This window comes from Zeugodacus cucurbitae, chromosome 6 (genome assembly GCF_028554725.1).
Source record: "Zeugodacus cucurbitae isolate PBARC_wt_2022May chromosome 6, idZeuCucr1.2, whole genome shotgun sequence".
In the NCBI taxonomy this organism is placed as follows: domain Eukaryota; kingdom Metazoa; phylum Arthropoda; class Insecta; order Diptera; family Tephritidae; genus Zeugodacus; species Zeugodacus cucurbitae.
The window spans coordinates 10648886-10675629 of record NC_071671.1 but is presented as its reverse complement, the minus strand read 5'-3'; positions in this window follow the sequence as shown (position 1 = coordinate 10675629).

Below are 26744 nucleotides of genomic sequence, written 5' to 3'. Positions count from 1 at the left end.
ACACACAATCAACGTAGTGAGTATGTGGAATTTTGTACTTATAATTGGTGTTTCTCACCTCTCATACACGCTTACTGCATACATGATAGAGTAATATGATTTTTCCTTGTTTTTGGAGTTAAATGACGGCATAAATGCTGACTAATTGGTTGCCGCCTTTGCTTTTGAGCAATTAAGTGTTGATTTTAATTGGTTAAATTTTCGAAATCGATAACTATTTATTGGCTATATATTACAGTTATGTGAAGAGGGAAATCAGTTTCGTGGTATGTAAGATAAAATTATTTTTTTTAAATGGAAGTACATATGTCAGTATTATTTACATTGATGGAACTACAAGAATTTGTTCGATTATGAAGTAGTCTAAATACTCGTAAAGGATAAGAGCTTTGAAGGACTGAAAGCTTTTGAAATTGAATGCTTAGGAAAAACTGGTCAGAAATGTTTTGTAAACGTCGTCCAAAATTTTCTAAGAAATCATAAATCGGAAATCGCCGTTTCGTTCGATAATATGTTTCCATCTAGACGGCAACTTCATAATACCCCCCACCTTATTTGCGAAGAACTCGGACAGCCACTTTTCACAATCCTCTTGGGTGTTCAACTTTGCACCACCAAGGGCGTTCGCCATGGTCAGGCACAGGTGGTAATCACTTGGCGCTATGTCCGGGCTATATGGTGGATGCGATAAAACCTCCCATCCGAGCTCCAGTAGCTTTTGACGAGTCATCAACGAAATGTGTGGTCTGGCGTTGTCCTGATGGAACACTACACCCTTCCTGATGACCAATTCTGGACGCTTTTGGTCGATCGCATGCTTCAAGCGGTCTAGTTGTTCGCAGTAGATGGTAGAATTAAGCGTCTCGCCACATGGGAGCAGCTCATAGTGGATGATTCCTTTCCAATCCCACCAAACACACAGCAAATCTTTCCTGACTATCAATCCCGGCTAAGCTACTGTTTGGGACGATTCATCGGCCTCCGACCACGACCGTTTTCACTTGATATTGTCGTATGTGATCAATTTTTCGTCGCCAGTCACCATCCACTTCAAAAATGAGTCGAGTTCATTCCGTTTCAACAGCATATCGCAGGCGTTGATTCGGACGAGAAGGTTTTTTTGCGTAAAATCATGCGGCACCCAAACATCAAGCTTTTTTGTGTATCCAGCCTTCTGCAGTTGGTTTAAAATGGTTTGGTGACAAATTCCCATCTCCCGGGCGATGTCAAGAGATGCCACATACCGATGTTTTCTATGATTTGATCGGTATTCGTCGTCACAGGTCTTCCGCCGCCTGGCTTATCCATGGTGTCGCTTTCACCCGCTCTGAATCGACGAAATCTCGTTTCATCACCAGTGGGGCGGATCAGGTTCTTCTGTTGTCGCATTCGATTTAATATGGTTGGCTGAGCCTCTCGTGAGCTCGGTCAGCTATGGTCTACCACCAGTATTGGCGCAGTTGAAAAATATTTTTTAAGTAATTCACAGTAATTGGAGGGGGTATATAGAATGCCATGCTTTTGGAGAGGTTTATCTTATCCTAGTTGTAATGATTCTAAGAGGTCAATTGTGGAAGGAGACAAGACGATGCCGAGGTGGATTATTTCAAAACTTTTTTCAGCTGTTAAGCTTTCGCCAGATTCATTTTAAATGACTTCAATCTTCATGCATCCATAGCTTGAATTGCATATCGCTTGTTGAATAGATTATTAATAGATTCAACGCTTTTTGTCTATATAGGAAAGGTTTGAAATATTGTAGAATCCCAAAGCACTTTAACCTTGAAACAATTTCCTGATTTATTGGTTAATGATAGTAAACCAAAATATGGTTAATAAGACCTAGATTTGATATATCAGTAGCGGAGGTAACGCAGTTTTCAAGGAGAAGGTACTGTCATAGATGGAATGCAACCTTTGAAGTGAACAACCAGGCAGATTTAACAAATTCAAAATTGCAATTGGCCAACCAATCTGATTTAGAAAAATTCAAAGTGAATCCCAAGAAACTTAATTTTTTCTCAACAAGTAGGAGAAAATACTGGTATTGTAGCAATAATCAGCTTAAAAATATGTTAAATCGTTGATTTGGCTGATGTAGAAGTTATTTATTTATACAACTCGCAAAAACCACGAGAACTAAGTTTTGTTAGCATTTGATCCTCTTTCCGAAAATAATGTTAAGAATTGCTAATGATCGTGAGCATGTTATAAGCTAAGCGTCAAGACCTAAGAAATCTTCTTGTAGAGCTTAAATTCAGTTTACTTTTACTAACTCTTCTTGTGCTCAGGCTTGGGTCATTCGCTTTAGATGCTTCTTGGGCTACAAACCGCTGTTCGGGCCACACGGCCACCTCGACGTTATCTGTAGAGAAGTAAATATAATATAAATAAATTGGAGAAGTCAATATCTTTTGCAAATATTCTATAAAAATTATTTTCCCACGCTTTCCAAAGCATCTATGCACTGCGCATGTGTATTGTGCGCTCCCTAACTCTCTAAGTTTATGGAGTAACAAATTTCTTTTGATTTGGTAAATGATCCCGTATTGTTTATGTGCCACAATTTATACAAAAGTATGTGCGTTATTTATAAAATTTCGATTGTTGATGTATTTGAAGCGCTTAATATGCCATGAAATTGATCTGCACACTCGAATAAAAGCACATTTTGTGCGAACGTAACTTAAACATAATGGAATGAGCGCGCATGATGGCTTCATTTGATGCGGTGAAGAATGGATGGAACAACAAAACACAACATACACGCCAGCATGAGCAGCAAACAAAAGCGGAGCGAAGCTCCAAAACAACAAACAAACACTTACATATGGCTGTTAGAGCGCAAATCGATCAAAGGCTGGTGGGTGCAGGCGATCGCTATTACATAAGGGACGCATGCAGAGCGCTCCACTAAGCACGCGTGAAACAAGCTGCAACAAAGACAATTCAAAGCACCAGTTCGCCCAGTCGAAAACAAATAAAACAGCCATACAAACATATAATCGTAAAAGTAGATCGAGTGGCGGCTGATGATCGCGCCGATCATGCCGGTGATGATGCCGACCACGATGATAGTCATTATTGTCATGAAGTAGTCGAAATTGAAGATGTCGAATTGCCAAACATCATGCTACAGTTGCTGTAGACGCGCAGCTCCCACACTTCTTCAACAATGCGCCGGACAGTGCACGTTTTCTCCAACAACATACTTCGTTGGCTCTTCGCTACGCGATCGCATCACATCATCTGCTTGCTATCTTCGCATCTGGATGCTATTGTGTCTACACACACAAACACACAGACCAGATTAAGCGGACAGATCAGTGTGGCAAGATCACATCAACGCGTTTATCCCGATTTGCGGTGTGTGATATGAGTTGGAGTAGAAGCAGAAGAAGAAGAAGCGCTGAAAGAAGTTCTACAAAGCAGCATAGAAACCTACATAACAGCAGGGAAGTTCACGGCGTGATGAGCATCGTTACTACCGCTGTTGTTGCTGTCGCCGCCGCCGCTGCTGCTGCTGCTGCAATTAGAATCAAATTGGTGCACAATGATCAGCGGTACAACACACGACAAACAAGCTCGGTCGGACGGACGGTTGGTTGGCCGAACAGTTCTAGTAGTCTAGTTAACTGGAACTTATCTGCGGACATACGTATGCGAGGCGCACAAAAAGCATCTCGTTGGGCGGGAGGTTACAACGACGTGCAACATATGCGATTTGATGGGATTTTGTCTTGATTTTGATCGCCATGCAACAAACTCACATGCACGCCGCGCTTGAATTTGATTCTTTTTGTAAATTTTAGTGCATCATGCTCAGCATCTCTACAACGACGAGTATGATTCTCTATTCGCTCATGGGCGGGCTGCTTGCCGCATAGTGGAGCACTGCGTTCGTGTGGCTGTGCTTAAGCATTCGTACATGTTCGCCCAAGTGGCAGATTGTGCCTCCAAGTGTGCTTTGAGTTCAACTCTGAACTCGTAACAAGCATCGACAAAAACGTTGAATTTGAATACCACCTTCGGGCCTATGAGCCACCGTTTAGGCTTGTTGAAACTGGCGAAATGTACATACAAACATATGTGTATGTGTAATGAGCAGAGCAGACAGTGTGACGAACGAAACGAACTTATCAATAAATTAAAAATTTGTTTTGTTTCTATGAGGAGCGCTACTAACCCCTAGCATTCAAAAGTCACGTGTATACATTCCATATAAGCAATGCAATATGTTGGCCATATTGGAATACAAAAGATCAGAGCAAAGTGAGTACCACGTGAGATCACAATCGATCTGGGTTGAGAACACAAAACATCGCCAGTTGCCTATATTCTTTGCGATGACACGCCACTTATACATCCCCAGTACAGACAGGTCTCCTATACACTTGGTCCTTCCATTGGATGCGTGGGCGCTCTTGCTTTCATGGGTCATCGAAGGAACTTTTCACTGGAGCATCGTTTTTCATACGTACGAGCATTCGTTGGATTTTTATACGCTTAACTATATCCATGTCGTCGTAGATCTCATACAGTTAATGATTTCATTTTGTTCGGTACTCCTGCTCACGCGGATGTCTTCGAAGATTTTGCGGGACTCAGTTCTCTCGAATGCTCTCATTACCTTCTTATCTCGGGGTTTCATCGTCTATGTTTTTGCGCCGTATAATAGAACGGGAATGATGAGAGACTTATAGAGCGTAATTTTAATTCGTCGGGAGAGGGATCAATTTCTCACTTGCCTACTGATCTCACAGCAGCACCTGCTGGTGCTGATAGCTGCCGTAGGTACTGGTAGTGGCGTAGTTTCCAAGACGCATTTTTTTGTGTGGCAGACCTCGTTCACCACAAGACTAACCTCGCTTCTCTTTCAAGGTTGGCTTTGACGGAGCTAATATTTTGGCTCAACGTCATTACACATACCGGTATGAATTTTGCAGGGATACCGAATACAGACATGGCTTCGAATAGGCAGCTTCTGTCAGTGCTATCGAAAGCGACTTAGAAGGCGACAAAAAGCTGATGGATGTCGATCTATTTGTCAATGGTCTTTTCCAGGATTTGACTTTGATCTTAAGCCGCCTTAGCGCTATTTTCACTCTTCTTCAGTTCATCTTCATTCGTCGTAGCCGTAGACTCGGCTAAGATCAACTCATGATGAACGATGGATCCCTTGTGTCTTGGACCAGAAGGATCATCCAAGCTTTATGAAATTTGGATGCATCTATATTTTCTTTATATTAATGATCCGGAAACTGTTGTTCACAAGTATAGAATTAATTACCTATATTCACTACCTTCAATTGACCACACGTATTGAGACATAATAGACTACATGAAAATTTATAAAATTCTAAGGAATTCTATGAGAACGTTTTGAATACCATACTTAACGGAAAGTTCTCTAAAAGGCATCGGGACGACCGATGTTGCCTTTCTGAGCTGCGGTTTCAGGTTTTTTTTACTTTTTATCATAAATCGGTCCACAGTGCGTCGTGTGACACGACAAACATGCATTTCGATCTACTGCCAAAGTTCTTGTTTTATTGTCAAAGTGGCTGTTGCCGGTGCTGCAGTTAGTTGCAACTGCTGTTGGAACACTCATATTGTGTGGCACAATTGTGCTACAAATACACCGAACGCACACAGGCACATATGTAGGTAAGTACGTAGTCACATATTGGTTTGCTGGAGTTGCGACTTTTTTTCGTGGCTTTCGATCTGCACATTTGTTTGTTGTTGCTGCATTCGTTCTTTGTTGACCACATGATCACGATTTATTTGCTGCGCTTGTTGTTTATTGTGCTGCCGCTGCCTGCTGCCTGCCAGTTGCTCACCGCTTGAATTCCTTCCTTTGCTTCCGTTGTTGCGCTCGATATGCATGGCGCATTTGGTTGCACTCAATTTTCATTGTTGTGCGATCACATTTTATGATTTGGCAGAAGCGACTTCAACTGCGATACGAATAACAATTTGCTCTTGTGAACTGTGGCAAGTTGCCGAGACCCTTGCAGATAGCGGTCGCAATGAGTGCGGTTGCCTAGTACTACCTCAAATATAATCTGCAGCGGCAGCGTAGCTATTCCCGCGTGCCGCAATGAAGATCGCCAATTGTTGTTTGCTCAGCGAATGCAAAACAATGATTTTATCACTTATATCGCTGGGAATATATTAGGCACATACTTAGTGGCCTTAGTATCTGGCTGATTAAATAACTGCTAACAAACAGTTATGTTACAAATTTCTCTAAACGTGCTTTTGAGTATTATATTTTTCGGTGTATTGTAAAGCAGAGGAATAATAATACAAGAACGGAACTTCTTTAAATTTCATAACGTTACTCATAATTATTAAAGAATCCGACATCAAAAGCGCTGAATAGTTACAATTAACAAATTTCGTTAAATAATTCAATAACTTCGTGTCGAGGACCTGCTAGAGAACTTACTCAACAATACAAATTCTAATAAGTTGGTATATTGATCTATAGGAACATTATTATGATAATAAACTAGGTCAGAGTATTAAAAATCTGGGGCTAAGTTGGTTGGAAGATTGCATACCTATAGATACAGAGTCTCGAGCTCGGAAACTATTCCAATTCAATGTCATCTCTACATCAAGTGAAGAAGCACAGTTAATTAAGTCTGAAATACTGTGTTGAGAATTTCGACCCGAGGTATCCATTCCATATTAACAATACAATATGTTGGCCATATTGGAATACAGAAGCCCTATGTAAAGTGAGTACCGCATGAGATCGCAACCGATCTGGGTCGGTCTGGGTCGAGAACACAAAACTTCGCCAGTTGACAGGTTCCCCATGCACTTGATATCCACCCATGGGTCCCGATCTCAGGCCATTTTGACTGAAGGTTCGTGTTATACGTAATTATCTCCATAGATCTCATACAGTTCATGATTTCATATAACGAGCTATAGGAACTTCATTATGATACTAACCTAGGTCAGAGAATTAAACATCTGTGGCTAAGTTGGTTGGAAGACTGCATACCTATACAGACAGAGCCTCGACCTCGGAAACTATTCCAATTCAATGTCATCTCTACATAAATGTGGAGAAGCACAGTTAATTAAGTCTGAAATCTAAGTCGGTCTGAGGTATCCACAAGTATTTTTCTAGTATTTTGACAGATGGTGAGCTCAACAGCGAGTAACCAAAAATTTACTCCTGGGAAAAATACATTCATAATTGTCAAGCACGGAGACTTTAATCATATTGACAACCTATATCATCGGGGCGTATTTTGTAAATCAGCTAGAATTTGAAGAACCTCTATTGTTATGAATTGCTGTCTTTTGATTTATCGGATCTCAAGTGTCAAGTATCCACAAATTTCAATCTGCCTTCCAGTAGCTGATGCGTCTTATAAGATGTTTTTACTTGCCGAAAATTCACTCGAAGGTTTGATACTGTTTGACTTCTTGTGCAGTAGAGACCACTTTCGCAATTATAGCCGAGTCGTTTCCACTTTTTAGCTGTTTAGTCTCAAGTATAGTCAGGTCCTTCCCTGCCTGATCTTTCAAACGGTGTAGAACCCTTCTTTTTCCTCTGTTTGAGTCGTTGGGTACTACATCGTTTACTTTCAAAGTTGGAGTGTTCTCATCACTCAGGCCATTTTAGACGAAGTCTCTTGCTCCCCTGAACTATTCCAATGTAAGTGGTATTCGCCGAGATTCATGCTCAAAGGAAAATAAATCTTCCGGCAAACCTTTATTACGAAACCTCCTAACTCCGACTTAGAAGATGTTGTCATTGTCAATAGACTGTGTATTAGACAATATAGTATAGTGGACGGAAATGATGAGGATTTATAGAGTTTGGTATTTGTTCGTCGAAAAAGGACTTTTTTTCTCAATTTTTTACAGAGCCCATAAGGACATACTTCGAGTTTGTCTACTAGCGCAACCATAGAGTGGCGAGTTTCTAGTTTCACAAGACAAGGAATGGTTCCACAAATATTTTCTCTGACTAATATTGTCAAATAGCTTGAATTATGCTACTATTAATTATCTAAACCTTATTGCTATCACAAAGGGCTAATGTGCACATACATATATTATGAATAAAATGATTCATACAATACTAAAATGCTCGCGGTTTAAAAACATAAACATTTCTTCGCCTAGCTGTATGTATGAGAGTGTGTATGTGTGCTATATACCCACTGTCAATTGCTAATCTGTAAGATAATTTATAGTCCTCGCGAAAAATTTCGACACTCGCTTGATTTTGCCACCAAACCGAAATTAGACTTGAACTGTCTTGCCAAATCGGCGACCAATGAACACAAAAAAAAACAAGAAATTGCTACAAAAAACCTAAAAATAAGTCACCACAACTACCAACAACAACAATAAATGAGGCACAGCGGATGGGTGATTATTATTGGTTTGTTAACTTGTCGGCACGAAATGACATTTTACAACTAAATTCGCCAGTAAACAAGCAATCAGCACAACAAGAACACAATGAGAACTAGAAACCGAAAGCAATAACAACATTGACATACATACTTAGGAAATAATAAAAAAAAAAAAAATTTGAGCCGAAAATAACAAGCGAAGAAGCGAAGCGAAGCCAAATATTAGCTGAATCCGAAAGAGTAATTGAAGCAGACAGTTGGATTGGCATAATTGGGCAGCCAAACAAAACAAAAAAAAAACAATAACAACAAAAATAATAAAAAAATGTAATGCACTAATAACAATTCTTACATACTTGTGAACTTATGACAAACGAACTCATACTTAACGGCCATAAAATGTGGCAGTCACTTACATAGATCGGTTGGCCGCTACATGCGCAAATATAATATTAACGTGACCCACATTTTCCCGAAGGTACGCAAACGGCGATCGTCAAAATAAATTCGCTATAAATTTGTGGGTTATCTTTAATAAATTAAAAATTCACAAACACCAAGCTACGCTGTGAATCAAAACCACTAAAGAAACTAGTAAGGGGGCGCTAAGTCAGGGTGCGTCCAAATATAATGAATTCATTCGCTTTTCGACGAAATTGTGAATCGAATATTATCAGCCGAACAGACGGATGTCACTATATTAGGGGTTATTTATTTCATTGACATATCTTCAATATTGACCTTTTTTTATTTAGACTCAGAACTAGGCCCTGAGGTCCGCATTTGTCGATAGGGAAAGTTATTGTTCGTGATCATTTTTAGAGAAGAACTCATTAGTGCCACGATACGACGATATACCGATATATTTATTCCTATTTGAGTTATCTATTATAAAGGGACGGAATCTTATCGAATTTAAAATCATGTTATATAGGAAGTAGGTATGGTAAGTGAATTACTAACTACCATTCACTTGGGAGTGGCCAGGAACGATTCTTTTGCATGTGGCTCTAGTAGCTCACGACTTCCGATCTTAGACCAAGTATCCTCTGGATAGACAACCGTTTGGAGGCAAGCTAAAGTGAGAAGGCGAATCATCCTACAAATTCAGCGCAAAATCACTGTTGCCAAAAGGTGCTACTTTGGACTGATTAGGAAATTGACAAGTAAAGTCCTCTCTCGACGGATAAACACCAAACTCTAAAAGTCCATCATCACTCCCGTTCTGCTTTATGGTGCCGAAGCGTGTATGATGTCAACATCCGATGAGACAGCACTAGGAGTTTTCGAGAGAAAGGTTTTGCGGAAGATTTAAGGTTCCTTAAACATTGTCAACGACGAATACCGCAGACGACGGAACGATGAGCTGTATGAGTTATTCGGCAACATTGACATAGTTTGCGAATAAGAAGACAGGCGCAGCACTGGCTAGGTCATGTTGTCCGAATGGACGAAAGCGCACCAGCTTTGAAAGTGTTCGATGCCGAAGCCGAGGAAGAAGAAGACCTCGAATCCGTTGGAAATACCGGGTGGGGAAGGGTCTGGCTGCATCTGAGATTTACAATTGTTGCCAAACAGCGAGAAGGAGGAACAAATGGTGCGCTGTTGTAAAATCAGCTGGTGTCTGCCAGTCAAGAAGAAGAATAAGCACTGAGGTCTTCATAGTGGGTATCATATATCCATATTCTTTCGGTTGGGGAAATTATTGTTCAATTTCAACCATTTTAGGATAAGAGATAACAAATCAGTGGCACTATTTGTGACGATACTCTGATAATTGGGAATCGGAATTAGAGTATGACTGTTTCAACAGACAGACAACTGGATTCCAACTCGTCTCGTCTTCATGATCATTTTGATAAATACATACATATAACTCCATATCTATATTGACTATTTTTAGGTTTTACAAACAACCGTTACGGGCACAACACCATTCTACGTTGTGCAACATGTTGTACGAACATCAAATTTAAAAGAGTAAAAAAAAAAATACTCGACTGAGTCTTCGATTGCAGTTGGCAAACGCCACGAGAAGCAAAGAAGTAGGCAAATCAGACACTCATTAGCAAATGAGTTTAACCACCGTGTTTGCCGTGAATTGATAGCAGCTTGTGCGCCCTATGCAGGCTCCAGCTGTCGTGGCATGCCTTGCGCTTACCTTATGCCACTACTTACTGTCCAGCATTCGCAACAACAAAGTTGGAATACTAATCCCATATCCGTTGCACGGCAAAACGCAAAGAGAGCAAGTTGAATGCAGCTGGCAGCACAAAATATCGACAAAGTCATAAATTAAATATTTGTGCAGAAAACTGAAAAGAGGCGCGATGAAAAAGACACAAAACATCAATTGGTGAAAAAATGAAATGAAATAAGATCGTTGGAGTCGACAACGCGCCAAAGCCGACAAATATGAACACCTCCCCATAATAATAAGCCTTTGGGGCCTATCGCTCTTTTATTTTGTAAATTTTCTTGTTTTGCTTTTGATTTGGCTGGCGAGTTGTGATCGGAAACATGTACATATATAAATATAAAATAGTGCGAGTGTAGTCATATAGTTGGTGTAGCTGCGCTCACATAGCGGGAATTACTTGAGCAAATGTTTAATCTCGTTGATTTTATTTTTCATGATTTCATTTTTTGAGTATTTAGATATTATAAAATAAAATTAATGCAACAACAATCGAGCATGACGTTACCTTTTGCCTTTTACGTGAAAAACTACATTTGATGACCGCACTGAGTTGCTTATTTTTACAGCGATTCATTTAAAAAAAAACTTAAAAAAAATCGAAAATTTTAAAATTTTGCTTGACCGTTCATACAAATAACAGTGAAATACTAAATTTTTTTCTGAAATCTGAACTACCACCACTTGTAATATATATAAACCAGAACTCACATGACCTTCTAAAGTGTAAATAAACCTGACCTCACGAAACCCCCTAACTTGTAAACAAAACTGACTTCAAGTGATCCTTCAAGCCTGGCCTCCCCACAAATGTAAACAAACCCCTGACCAAAGGTTACTGACCTCACACCAAAATGTAAACAAACCTCTGTCAAATGTCATTGACCTCGACCAAAATGTAAACAAACCCCAGCCAAAGGTCAATGACCTCATACCAAAATGTAAACAAACTCCCGTCAAAGGTTATTGACCTCGACCAAAATGTAAATAAACCCCTGTCAAAGGTCATTGACTTCGACCAATGGGGTCACGTGAAATAAGGTTTGTTTACATTTTGGTCGAGCTCATTGACCTTTGGGTGGGGTTTGTTTACATTTTAGCCGAGGTCATTGACCTTTGGGTCAATTACCTTTGACAAGGGGTTTTTTAACATTTGTGGGTAGGACAGGTTTGTTTACTGTCGAAGAATCACTTGAGGTCAGTTTTGCTTACATGTTATGGTGTCTCCTGAGATTAGGTTTATTTACATTTTGAGAGGATACATAAGTTCCGATTTATTTATTTTTTAAGTGGAAGATAGTTCGATTTATATTTTTATCTGGAGATCTTGGTATTTATACTAGTAAAACATAAAAATTTTAGAATTTTCCTGAAATGTATAAAAATTTAGTAAATTTCCAAAAAAATTCATCAAAAATTAACTTAGCTTATTTCTAAAGTCGAATTTCGCACCTACCATTTGCTAGCATTTCAAGTCCCGTAGCTTTAATATCTACAGAGATATGGGCAATGAAGCATTGAGATTAAAATTCTTAAAATTCGATACCACTGGACTTTTGAATAATTTTGTGAAAGGGGACCAATATTTAAATTTTACGTTTTAAAAACTACAAGAGATACACTTCATAACGCCGAAAATTTCATAAAGATATTCGGGAAATTGAGTTTAATACTGTAGTTTGTATGAACAGTGTTGGTTAAGGTTAATTAACACGGTCGTATGTTCGTGAATTGGGCTGAGCAACAACTCGAAAATGATCCGGACTTTCATCGAAAAATCATCTTCAGCGATGAGGCTCACTTCTGGCTGAATGGCTTCGTCAATAAGCAAAATATGCGTTATTGGTCAGGAAGCAATAAACACATACTTTGCATCCCGAAAAAATTACGATTTGGTGCGGTTTATGGACCGGCGGCGTCATTAAGCCGTACTTCTCCCCTGAATTTGCAGTTTCATATATAATGACATCAAGTGTACTACCACAGGAATAAATAATCGTAGCGCTCTTATTAAAAAACCCTTTCGGTATAGGATGACACGAAAGCAGTTCGTTTTTTAAGGGAATACCTCAGGACTTAGAACATCACCAAAGCACGGAGTATGACAGTATTACTTTGGATTAGTCTTAATTGTGGACCGACCAAAAGGTTTCGAGTAATGGAAACGGAGGAGGTTCAAAGTAAATTTGGAATTGGAATTGGCTAGATGGAAAGGTTGGCTCAAAAAGCGGGGACGGAGTTGGTGCGGGGTTATACTGCCTGGAGCTAGGCCGATGACAGCCTTTTAAACAGCAAGATCACAGCAGAGATGTGTGTAATTGGTAAAGCCGTTGAGCTATCCTCCAGTCCACCAGGTTAACATCTATGTAGACAGTCATGCAGCAATCAATATAATAACCACTTTCTGTATATCGGACAAAAGTACCTTGAAGTTGACGAAGCATAATCAAGTCTTTTGGACACAATAAATTAAAAAAATATTCTATGCTGGAAGAGCATTATTATAATTTCTGTGAAGATACAGTGTCTTAATAAGAGCATGGCAGAGCTAAAATTCCATTACACAAATCAAATTTGCAAATAAACTTTTAAATTTCCTTTATAGAAAGTAAATAATTGTATAAATGCCTTGCTATTTATTTATTCAAGTAAATAAGTGAAAGCACCTGTTTTGGGTGCCCATCTCTCATCTCCTTAAGTAGCTTTCGTTTTCTTTGATCTATGTGCAAAAATAAATTATTTTCTAATCATAATTAACCGATTAACTTTAACTCGTTTACAAAGAGACAAATGCAGACATGAATTACCAGGAACAGTGTGTCAGGACGCAGGTGTTGGCAAGAGCTGCCCCTCCCCCATAGCGGCACTGCGAGGCACGCTAATCACTTAATTAGCGATGGCATCGCTGAGCTAATGTCCGTGCTCATTTGCTATTGAAACTGTGATTGATGCCCGGCGCATTTGTCCTGCCACAAATAAATGAGTGACTGAATTGAATGGCGGCGAAGTCGAAGCAGTGAATGTACAAAGCTTACACATTTGCCGAAGTGAAAATTCAATTTCCCAACTGCCAGTTTGATTGAGGGTGTGCGATTTGGTCGCCGCTGTTAGTATTGCTGAGAAGTTTTAAGGGAGTTGATGTGGGTGGCGGTGTCGTTATCTCTCTTCAGCGATCGCAATTGAAATAAAAACTGCTTCAAATCCATCAAATTTTGCAGTTACGGAAATAAATAGTATAAGTATATGTATGTATGTATTCAAATTACCAATAATGGCTGGTATATGCTTTTATAAATATACAGGATCCTTACAGGTGAGCCTCTACTTTGCCGTTAATGGGAAATCTAAAATTTAATTAGCCGCGCAGAAAGTAAGCGTTTCTGGCGGAAGCGTGTTAGGCTCGTTAAATGACAGCCCGCAGCTCTGACTGTTAGTAAACGGTTTAAGTTTATTAGTCCAGCTGCCAGTAGCTGTCACACACAGCTATAAAATGTTAAAATGGCAGCCATTTTGGTTTTCGAACTCCAGCTCACTACTTTTTATCGACATTAAAGAGATCAAGTTTTTCGGCGCTTTAAGCCTTTAATTAAACTTACAAAGTTATGCGAGTATGCGTGTGTGCATGTGTGTGTGCGCCATTCATTACACTCCACCCACCGCTACGAAGCATCCACCAGACGCCGTCTTCGCTGCATTCTTGACTACTCAGCGTCGTCTCCGGTTCTCCATTTGCTTTTATGTTTAATGTTCTTCATGTTTTCTAATTAAACTGCTAAGATAAATCCCTTTTACTTCGCGTTGCTTGCGAGAATTTCGGCTACAATGATGGCGGTCATGCCACATGCCTACATATGTATGTACCGTTATACACAAATGGGATATATTCTTGGAAACACGTTAATGTAATAGCAAACCACCGGTGGAAAGTAATACATTTCTAAAGACTTACGCATTTATGTAACCATACCTTTTGGCATATAATATATATATAAGCATACGAGTATATATGTACAGCTTGCTATACATATATATGTTGAATCATCATTCCAACTTACTAAAGACATCGCCATGTTCTTGTCCAGATCATCATAAAGGTTTTTAAATAAGAGCGCTACAAAAGATAAAACAAGACGGATTGGGATTTCAATCAAATTCTTTATTTCTGTGAAAGTACATTCGATGCCATTATGTATGGAACTCAACTTCTTTTGAATGGCCACCACGGGCACTATTGCAGAAATTCAGACGCTGAACCCAATTCTCGACGGTTTCCAAGCATAACTCGGCCGATAGTGTTGCAATTTGACGTTCGATACTCGTACGAAGTTCATCACTCGGCTTGTTTGTTGGCATAGACCATAGGCTTGACCCCACAGGAAATAGTCTAAAGACGTCAAATCTCATGACCGAGGCGGCCAATTGGCTGGACCATTTCATAAGATAACACGTCACCAAACTTGGTTTTCAATAAATCGATTGTGACATCCGCTGTGTGGCTTGTGGCGCCGTCCAAGTCCATATCATACAATTCGGGGCAAAAATATTCGGTTATCATTGAGCGGTAGCAATTCCCATTCACAGTAACGTGCCGGTCTTTATCATAACGGAAGAAGTACGACCCAATGACGTCGCCGGCCTTTAAACCGCACTAAACCGTAATTTCATTCGGGATGCAAAGGTGACTCATGGAGTACGTGTGGATTGCTGCCTGACCAATAACACATATTTTGCTTATTGATGAAGCCATTCAGCCAGAAATTAGCCTCATCGCCGAAGATGATTTGCGATGAAAATCCGGATCACCATGTACGGATGTAGGCCAAGATCTTTTCGCCACAACGACGTCCTAGAGATGCCCAAAGCCTGAGAACGACGTGGGAGAGACTGATTTTGGTCTTCCTCAATTGATGCGCTCGACACTACGGGCACTTCATTATCTCACTGGCTCGGGAACATTTTGTACTGTGCCTGTGGATTTAAATTTTTCCACTAGACGATCAATTGTTGATCTGACAGGACGATTATAAAGACCATAAATTCAACGTAGCGCTCTTAAAGTTGAGACCACTGACTTTGACTTTCGTATATCTTTCCATGATGAAATGGAAAACCTTATTGATGAGAAATGTGAGTGCGGGGAAGATATGACGTCGTTTGCTGTCTCTAACGTCCATATTGAAAAACCCTTTATAATCAGTGCATAGGTTGACACAGATCGGTTACATTTTTTGATAACAGTTTTAAGCCCCTCTCGTTTACTATCTCGTTACCCTTGATGCCATTGTGCCCTGGCACCCAGTATAATTGAAGTCACTTGTTTCTGGCGACAGCATTTAACTAACTAAAAGAGCTAATATTCAATAAATAATGTAGATAACAAGAAATGCCTATGTTGGAGAGCTATTGGAGAAAAGCTTCATGTAGAAAAAATAGATAAAATAATCGAAATCGTCGGTACGACCGTCTGCAAGCACTGTTCGATTGCCTAGGAGCACTAAAAAAAGTTTGCATATTTTGGATAGGAATTTGTGTTCCATCACATCAAGGAGGCTGCGAGAGATTCGTTGGTAGGTTCTTATTCTTCCTATAAAGTGCCGGACCAAATGATTACTACCTATTCTATATATGGAAAGTAAAAAAATATACCGATCATCAGGAATAGTTCGGGTCTATGTTCTCTGCTTGCGGTATATTACTGAATGACTGGGTCTTACATGGGATGAACGGACCCAACCAACGAGGTATGAGTGTGTTGCTATTATAAAATGTTCTCTCAGTCAAAATCACTAAATGTAGAGCTCAATTACGATGCCAGGACCCCATTTCATTTTATAAATACTTTTGCTATGAGATATTTTAATATTGGAAAGATGCTCTATTGAGTCGATTTATTATTTATTTTTATAAGGATGAATTATTCCCGGACCGAGTATTTAATTGGCTGTTTAACTTTTTGAGAACAATAAAAATATAATCAAATATACACTGTCCGAGGTTCGATATAAATCACTGCATGAAACTGCACAAATTTGAATTATAGCTCTACCTTTAAATTCCATTCCAAGTTAACAAGATAAATACTAAGTTACAATGAATACAATAACAATAGCGTAAATATTTCAATAAAAACCCGTTAAAATCACAATTAACCAAAAATGTGTCTGTTGCAAAGAATAAATTTTATGCCAACGCGACGACGGCAACAATTAATCAATATTTTGCACTACCCAACTGGGTGAGATACGAAATATTATGGTATATATCGTTGCCGGTTTTTAACCCTTTCTATGAGTTATACTTTACATATTCCATAAACAAACACACATACATATGTACATACAAAAAGTTGCGAATAGTAATGAAATAAATAAAACAATAAAAAAACCAAATTCATACTCGTGTTGCAGTTTAAGACTGACATTAGTATATAAAACGTAAGAGACATATATGTACATACATATATGTATGTAAGTACATAAAAAACTTCACAGCTTTAGCATACGAAATGGATATGAGTGTGAAAGCATAAATGCCAGCACACGGGAAAAAGACAACCAACAACAGCGAAGCTTCAAAGAAACTCACTCAAAGCCACAGAGCGCATGCTCGCTTTTGCACGAGCGTACGCTCTCAGCTCTTGGTTACTAACCGAGTTCATATGTGCCAGAGTTTGAGCAGCGCTGCTGTGCCCCCAGGTGGGGAATACACCGCCGCACGCCGCTGCTCATTCCAGTTGGACCGCGTGCTGTTAGCTTGGCTCATGGCAGACACGGCGACGACGTCATTGGAACGCCTGCTGTCGCGTGCTCAGCAGTCATTTTGAGGGAGCGCCATTGGAAATGTGAGTAGCGCAAAATGCAGCAGTGTCCATGTAGGCGCATTTGTTTTTCGGGAATTCTACTGCTAGGAGTGTTGTGTGGGAGAGACCGTGTGAAGCTCGGGTGGCCCAATTAGTCTTTGGCACTCATATAAGGTGTCATTGTCTCACATGCAGGCATTTATCTGCATATAATTTATGGTTATCCAAACAATTGTAGATATTTATTTGTATATGGTGTTCAGCTCTTTAAAATTAGTTAGTGAGACTAATTTAAAAAACTCCTTAGAAGTTATAATAAGCTTGATCATTCTATAAATATTTGGTTCCGATAACACTTTAAATCAAGTATTTTGCTATAAAACAGAAGCCTTGCTTTCGAGAGCTTTAATAGAGTGGGGTTTCGAAAAATCGGTAAAATTGAAATTCAAACTGATTTGATCTACAAAAAAAGTTACAACTTTTCCAAGGAAATCTTATCTTGACACATTATTAAGTCTTGCTTTGAAGAGAGACGACGATTGTACCACTTGAATTGACGGTCAAGCTTATACATAAGTCCTAAATAATAGGCCTTGAATGTATTATTAGAAGTTGGAGTTTCCAATAAACTCAGAAATTCACCTCACATATATGGTATTTATGAACTACTTAGAAGAAATTTTTCTTATTACATGGGATGTTCGACTTCTTATTATAGTAGCGATAACTCGCTAGAGATCCGACAAACTGACGAACAACAAGGACCAGGGAAGCTATATATGATGAGAAGGGCATACCAAGGATCTTTCAAACCTTAAGTAAAGAACATTGCATTAAAATGATTTTTGTTTAAAACTTAAAGTTTGCTATTCCCAAGGGATTTCGAATTCATAGCACTCATAATTCTTGAATTTTGAAGAAAATATCAAGATCATATTTGAAAGGTTAGGAACGACGGATAAAAAAGAAAATCAGAAGTATAGTAAGGAGTGCGATTAGCTTGAATATAGATAAACTCTAAAGCTTATATATTGTAGTGAAAATATATTTCATTTTGTCCCTTGCTTAAATAGTGTCTGTGGGAAGGATTTCACTTCCATTTATCTCTCCATTACATAGAGATAACTGTGTCCATTAGACTTCTACTGCGTCATAGAGATAATAGGCTCTCAATAGTCGATTTTCAAAGGGTCAGAAGCTTATGTTGGGTCCGGTAACCGGTATCAAATAATAATTAGATTAGATCCGACCTATGGTCTATTGTGCCCTCTCCTAAGAAAACTTAGTAACGCTGTAGGGCTGGTGGTCGCGATACTTTCTCTTTGGGATATAGCCTCCTTAACACCGCAATCGCGTGACATACCAGGAGTAGGTGCTCAGGTGTTTCCGCTTCCAAATCACAGAATCTACACAGATCAAGAGTTTGTTCAGATGACGCCGTAGTCTGCAGTGGCCAGTGTAAAGTGCCACTAGTTCTCATTTTGTTTCTTGGGAGCGCAATAAGTTGCTTGAATCTCTTCCGGTTGTACCCCCCTAGAATCAATTTTGAGTGGAGTATTTCTGAGAACTTACGGACTAACAGCAATGAAGGGCTCTGGCCCCATCGGCCTAGCAGCCGCGGCCTTTCTAGCTAGCTGGTCTGCAAGTTCGTTGCTTTGTATGCCTCTGTGTCTCGGTACCCAGAACAATATTAATCTGTTGTTGCTGCACACTCTAATAAGTTTTCCGATGCATTCCAGGACCAACCCCGAGTTTATTTCGAAGGATGACAGTGCCTGGAGAGCCGCCTGGCTATCACTGATGTTGGCAATTCGTTCACCGTGATAGTTCCTGACGAAAATTACTTCAGTAGATTTACCAATAGCAGAGACCTCAGCTTGAAAGATACTGGGAATAATACTTATTCTCTAGTAAATACTTATTCGAGTATAACCAGGGTTTGTTAGAAGTTTCACAATTTCATAAAAATGGTTCATACTTGCTGCGTGTTTCATGAAAACATAACAGTTATGGGTCTTTAAAAACAGTTGATGCCTTTAACACTTAAGAAATTTAAGCATGCTATACTCGCATCGCATCATTTCAGCTCCTAAGCGTTCCTACCGCAACTGTTAACTCCCACCACACCACTCAATACCCACCCACAAAGCTCTCATTCGCATATGAACAGTTATATACGTAGAGTCGTGTGTACAATCATCGGAGGCGCAAGCATGAGTTCCAGCGAGTCGGTGTGTCGTGAGTGCCATATTGGTGTTGTTGCATGTTTTACACTCGTTTTCGGTGTTGCTCAGTGCTGTTGTGCAGTTTGTTGTTTCTGTTTTTTTATTGTTGTTGACTGTTTTTACTGCCGGCACTTTGAGCACCTCGAATGGCTCGTATGTAGACAAGCGTTGTGTTGTGATGTGTGTTGCACGATTGCATACATATACAATATAACTGTGGGTGTGTGTTTGTGTTGCACACGAGTTGGAAGAGTTTATGTGTGCTTTGTTGTTGTTCTCAACGTACTCGTACATAACATAGAGTCATATACAGCGCATATGAGCGCATGTTGTGCTCTTATGTACATGAGAATATGTGTATTTATTTATTTTTTTCTTCGTCCCCCACTCTCCACCTGAAATGGCGCTGCCTTTCCTAATCGGTTGCTTTTCAGCCAGTCAGCCAGCCAGTGAGCCAGCCGGCTCCAATCGTAAGCTGTTAGACTCCGCCTTTTTTCGCTTCATGCCACATTTCGCCTGTGTGCCTCATGCTGTGCCACAGCACACTCGCACTCTTTGGTTTGGCTTGGTTTGGTTTGGCTGTCGTTTAGCCACGCTCGCATATGGATGGATCTATGGAGGTACATGCAATATATTGTGTGTTTGAATGTACATATGTGCGTCTTCTCTGCAAGTTGGCGCTACTAGCCATATAGCCAACAACTAACAGCCGCATCTGGTGATTTACTCCAACTCATGCATTCATTCGCTTCTTCCTTCTTATTTCGTATTCATATGTATCGTATAGTACTTACTCATACATAACTGTTTGTACTCTCTTATTGTGTTTTTGTTTCTTCTTTTTTAATCAGTTTTGCAAATTTAATGTTTAATGTTCGCCAACGAATGATTGTGCGGCATTAGGATTTTTTATACAACACTTTTTCACAATTCTATCTCATGCTTGAGTATTCTACTTGCTTTATAATATAAAAATCGTTATATGAATTATATTTAAATGTGTACTTATCATTATATTTTCTTCGATATTTCGACAATTTCATTATTTCATAAGAACTTTATATATGAAGTGGGCGTGGCTAGGTTCAACTTTGCCGATTATCAACAATTTATACTAAATTCTGGCAACTTTCTTAAGTATACCACATTTTTTAAATTTCTGGCGGCATTTTTTTAGAGATTTATTGCTCATAAAATATCACGTCTTTTATGTAAAACCACCAACTACTAACTCAATGCTGAACACTAATTCTGATCAATATCAGAATAATCCGATTTTTTTTTCAAAAATCTAGGTTAAGTTAGGTTGGGTTGCAAGGCTGTTTCCCAAAGGGAAACACACGTAGACTTTAAAATATAGTCTTTTGTGAAGCCTTGATCCCCCTTAGATTAACAATTAGGAGCTGGAAAAAGTGAGATCCAAGAAATCTCTTTCTTGATCTCGCAAAGGCGGGACATTCCAGAAGAAATTGATGAGATAATTCTACCTCATCCTCCACCATGCGGCTTCTACAGATAGTGTCTTTAAGATTTTTAGCCTTACAGCGTGGATCCCGATGGGACTATGGCCAGTAAGAACCCTACGACTAAGGAGAGGTAAGGTTTACTGAGGGCGAAAAGTTCGGTATACCTACCGCGGCTTACCTTAGGCCAGAAGGATCTTGTGGCTACGCCTATCCAGCTCAGCCGAGGCCCATCTGCCCATTAGCAAACCGCTATAGGACCACGGTGCTCCTACATGCTTCCAGGCTTCTAATATTGAGTCCGTCGTTCCTGACCATGCAAGCTCATCAGCCTTACAATTCTCCGCCATTCCGCAGTGGCCAAGAACCCAGCCTAATCTAATTGAAATGTATAACGATGCCACCGACAGTGAGGATAGGCATTCCTTAACCAACCCTGAGCGCATGGTCAGTGAACTCAGGGCTAGTATCGCCGCTCTACTATCCGAGTGGATCGTCACCTCCCTAAAGGTTTTTGCGCCTTTAAACAATATATCCGTCGCTGCCTTAATAACAGCCACTTCCGCTTGAAAAACGCTGCAATAATCGTGAAGCCTGAACTAAGGTGGATGCGAAGCTCCTGACAGTAAACTCCCCCGTCAACTTCGAGCCATCTATGAAGAAGCTCACCGCGCCTCTCCTCCACGACTCCTTCCCACCCAAACGTCTCTTGAGGGAATAAGAACAGAGAAGTTGTTGCCAGGGCTATGCTCGGCGGCATGGAGATGATCCAATAACCTCGGGATGAAGTCGAAATGTGCGAGGACACTTGAGTGCCCATGCACGCAATCATCTATAGACCCTGATTCCCTAAGTCTAACAGCAGCTTTCGCGGCTAAACACCTTCCAGCTATATCCACGGGTGCTATATGCAGTAGCCTTTTGTCTAGTGAAGCCTTTTCAAGAGACTTCCACCACACGAGTATCGCATAGAACATAATCGGCTTGACAATAGTTTCATATAGCCAGAGAACCACCTTAGGTGAGAGACCCCATCTTTTTCCGATGGCTCTTCTGCAGCAATATGAGGCAACCGAGGCCTTCTTAGCTCTCTCCTCTATATTGGATTAACATGAGAGCTTTTTATCCAGGATGAGCCCTAAGTCCTTGACTCTATCCGCTGGACGGAGACAAGTTCCGCCCATCAATGGCAAGGACGCCTCCGGTATTTTGTACCGTCTTGTGAACAGAACCATTTCAGTTTTGCTTGAATTTACGGAAAGGCCATATTCCGCAGTCCATTTCGTTACAACGTCGAGGTAACTGTGTGTAAGTTTATCGAAAACTATAGATCTGCAAGGGAAGGAAAGCAATAATTCCCTTCGTTTTGAATATTGATAATTACATTATAGGTAGAAGGTATTTGGATCATTTAAGAATTTCTCGAACAAGTCGGAGAAGACCTCAACTTGAACGTTACAGAAATATGAATGCAGAGTGAAATTACCATAAGGGAAGTTTATGATGATATATATTTATTAATAGAGGTGCAAAATGTTTTTTAAGTTTCTTCGAACTATAGACTTATATCAGTGGAGTTTGTATGACATAAGGGATAGTTCACTGATCTCAACGATTTCAACAAGAACAACACAACCCCGGTTTAACCACTATCGACACAGGTTTTCGCTAATATATATATTTGGCGTAGGAACCGCTTTAAGCGATTATAGCCGAATCCACCAGAGCGCGCCACTCATTCCTCCTTTTTGCTTTTTGGCGCCAACTGGAAACACCAAGTGAAGCCAGGTCACTTTGCACTTGGTCTTTCCACCGGAGTGGAGGTCGTCCTCTTCCGCGGCTTCCTCCAGCGGGTACTGCATCGAATACTTTCAGAGCTGGAGTGTTTTCTTCCATCCGTACAACATGACCTAGCCAGCGTAGCCGCTGTCTTTTTATTCGCTGAACTATGTCAATGTCGTCGTATAAATCGTACAGCTCATCGTTCCATCGTCTGCGGTATTCGCCGTTGCCAATGTTTAGAGGACCATAAATCTTGCGCAAAACCTTTCTCTCGAAAACCCCAAGAGTCGTCTCATCGGATGTTGTCATCGTCCACGCTTCAGTGCCATACATCAGGACGGGAAAAATGAGCGACTTATACAGTTTGATTTTGGTTCGTCGAGAGAGGACTTTACTTTTCAATTGCCTACTCAGTCCAAAGTAGCACCTGTTGGCAAGAGTGATTCTGCGTTGGATTTCAAGGCTGACATTGTTGGTGTTGTTGTTGTTCGCTAAGGATATCCAAAAAGAGGGTTGCAGAAGTCCTTAATAGAGTGGAAGATGAGCAAATATATAATTAATCTGAACGACCAATGGAATCAATAGTGCAAATTTGGGTAATCGATGTAATTATTTGTCATTATTTGCTAGCAGTAATCGCGTAGAGAATACATTGTAGAGTTTTGGTATTTATGCTTACAAAAGAGCACTGAAGTTCTAATGCCTTCAAACTCTTGTAACGTTTAGGCAATCGTCTGAAATTTCTACCCGGCGAGTGAATGGGGAATTAGTTCGACCAATTTGCCTAAAGCCACGACGGAGGTGTGATCCTAGGCGTTGTTATGGTGGCACTTTTTCATCGCCAGTCATCTTTTCTAAAAATTAGCGTCTAATCGATCGAAAAATTTTACATAGTAGGCCCTGAGACCATTTCACCCGTCCCCAGGTAGTCCATATAAATAATACTTTGAGAATCCCAGAAAACGGATTCCGGTCGATAGGACAGTATTCGCGCTCTTCGGCCTTCGGTGCGCATCATTAGGTCCATGTTTTGTCGACGGTCACGAAACGATGCAGAAACATCTAAGAAATTAAAAAGCATTAAATATTGTTGTGAACTAGTTTCGCGGTTGTCCAACGGCTTTGAACTTGTTATCCAAGCGCAGCACGTTGAAACTCGTTAATTTTTGACAGTCGCCATCGAACGAGAAGAGTTCCAAGGCAAAAGAGGAATCAACGACCGCTATTCGTCTTTTTCTATATTTCTTAACTCCGCTCGGCAATTTTCGGATAAAGTATTTAAGACTATGAGTACGATTCGGTTGACAGTAGTCGCTTTTGAAAAAGTCGGTAAACAGGCGGTGATTATAAGTACTTATCGGATCTCACTCACTTTGAAGCAGATTTAGTTAATCTGGATAAAATTCATTATCTGTGATCTGGTCTACGAAAAGGGAGCTAACGTGCGAAAAGCTATGACTTTTTGGATTTCTATCACGTGAAAAACCATTATTTCTAAAATCTTCTAGAACGAATTTTGAGTTAAATGAACCATTCCGCCGAATATGTCATGATTTTAATTCGCATTCCAGCACATTTGATCCATCTTACTCAATATTTAGCATCAAAAAAACTATTTTGTCTTCTCTTAATAAGTAATATTCAGAAATTTTTAACTTTTTGTTTTTATAAATTTTTAAATCTCAGCTGTTGAAATGTTTCTTTCTGTAGCTGAGCAGTTTGAGAACCGGACGCTTAAAAATCTCTTGCCTTTCTAGACTCGGCAAATTCCGCTCGTATGCGGACTGCTCGCCACGCGTCGGTTGGGCGGGAGGAGGGTAATCGTTTGGGTTAATAATAAAAAAGCATCTCATCTTCCATCCGAATCAACTAAAAAGTGAAAATTGATTTTTTGACACCTAAGCCCCCTTTCCGTAGACCAGGTCACATTTATTAAAAGGTACACCGAAGAATATAACCGAAGTTGGATGGGTCTCAAATTAAAAATTCCCCTACTCAGTCTTCCGGAGAGTAGACGAAACATCAGAAGGTGTTTCTGAAATTTATGAGCTTCTGCCAAATTTTATCCGATAAAACGATACGAGTTGAAATAGTTGGAGTATCGAGTAAAAGCTGAATAATTCATAAGCAGAATTAAGAAACATTTTTGAAAAATACCGTTATAAGTCTAAAGAATAAGTATAAAATTTGCAAAAATATTCACTAGATCGTTAGCATAACAATATCCATATATGTGCTATGTGGCTCACCGCAACTCCAAACAAATCGTCTGCTTATGAATTCATCAAATTCTAACCACTTATTGCACCGTATTGCATAAGCATAACAACTTAACTAGCTTGTATGTACGAGAGTATTGAGGCGGCGATTTTATTCAAATTTGGTCAATTACACGCTTTAGTGCCTACTACGCCATTACAGTGGCGCCTACGAACAAATATTGGATTAGCTGTTCTAGCGGCGCGTAGTAGTAACCCAAATGAAACACGATCTAACTACCGGCAGACAGCAGAAACACGACTCTCTCACAGCCATGTGAATGGGAATGCGATGCACCGGACAATTTGCGAGAAATGCATAGCATAGAATCGGGTAGGCACGAAGTGCATACATGGCGGAGGGGAAAAAAGCTGTATTGAGCTTGTGAAACTTGTGGACCCGTTGGATCATTTGCTGTGCGCTCATAAATCCTTCAGATTTTCTGTTGGCGCTGCGTGGCTAATTTTTGATTGTTTTGCAATTTACATATCCCAAATACAAATTACTTCCTCACACGAGCAACAACAACAACAACAAATGCAGTTGCTTCACATGATCGAATGTGGTATTATGAGAGCTACACAATTGGGAACTCAATAACTGGAGAAGACTTACATATAATGGCATAGCAGTGCAGAGTCGAGGGAGCGCCCTTCGAGTTCCGCTGATCGACATTATAAAGTGGCGCTACACGATGTGGCACATAATCAACAACAACAAAGCAAATGGCAATCGCGACTTGGGTCACAGAGCAATCAAACAAAAAAAGATACACAAACACACATACAAGCAAAGATACATATCAGTTCTGGTCAGAATAGTGCCGAGTACGTTGGTGGTGCAACAATAGGTCGTGCAACAATTCATATGCAGTTGCATATTCACTCGAAGTTTGAATTGCAACTATGTATGTAGCGCCACAATAAACGATTATCAGCCATTATGAGCATTTTCCACATCGTTCCATCGGTCCAGCATGGTGCGCAGCGCAGTCACGTATCACCAACTACTGGGACTTTGCATACCTTGTGACCCTTTGTAGTATTTGCTTGCTACTTGACCGTTAATTTCAGCTTTATATGTGGCACATATTGCAAACAGATTATTTGTATTTGTTCTTCATCAATTTGTAAGGGCTCAACATTGCATTGTGGGTTATCATGTGTCCAGCTTCAGTTCCAGTAGGCCAATTGGATTCACCTTCAAATGAGTTTGGGTCGAACTCATGCAGCTGGCTGCACGTGTGTGTTTGCAGTTCTTGACTGCATTATAGTAATTTGCAACAAAATCAATTGACGCAAAATGAACGCACCTCAAGTGGGTTTTTGTCTGATTGATTTGTTGGTGTTCGATTAGGTTTAGATCTGTTACGTGATCCGTTGGTTTGAAAGGAGATGATATGTTTTGTATAAGACGATATATGTAGTCATTTAGAAATCTTCCTTGTTGGTATTTTACATAGTATTGGTATGGAAATCAGGTATTGATTGTCAAAGTTATACTCTTTTAAGCTTAATATTAGAAGGTTAGGTAACTTACAATAGCGGAGCAAACTGTGAAGTTATTAAAGTGGTATCCATCTGTTCGAAATTTGTTATAACACTAAAGTGCTGTATCTATGGATAT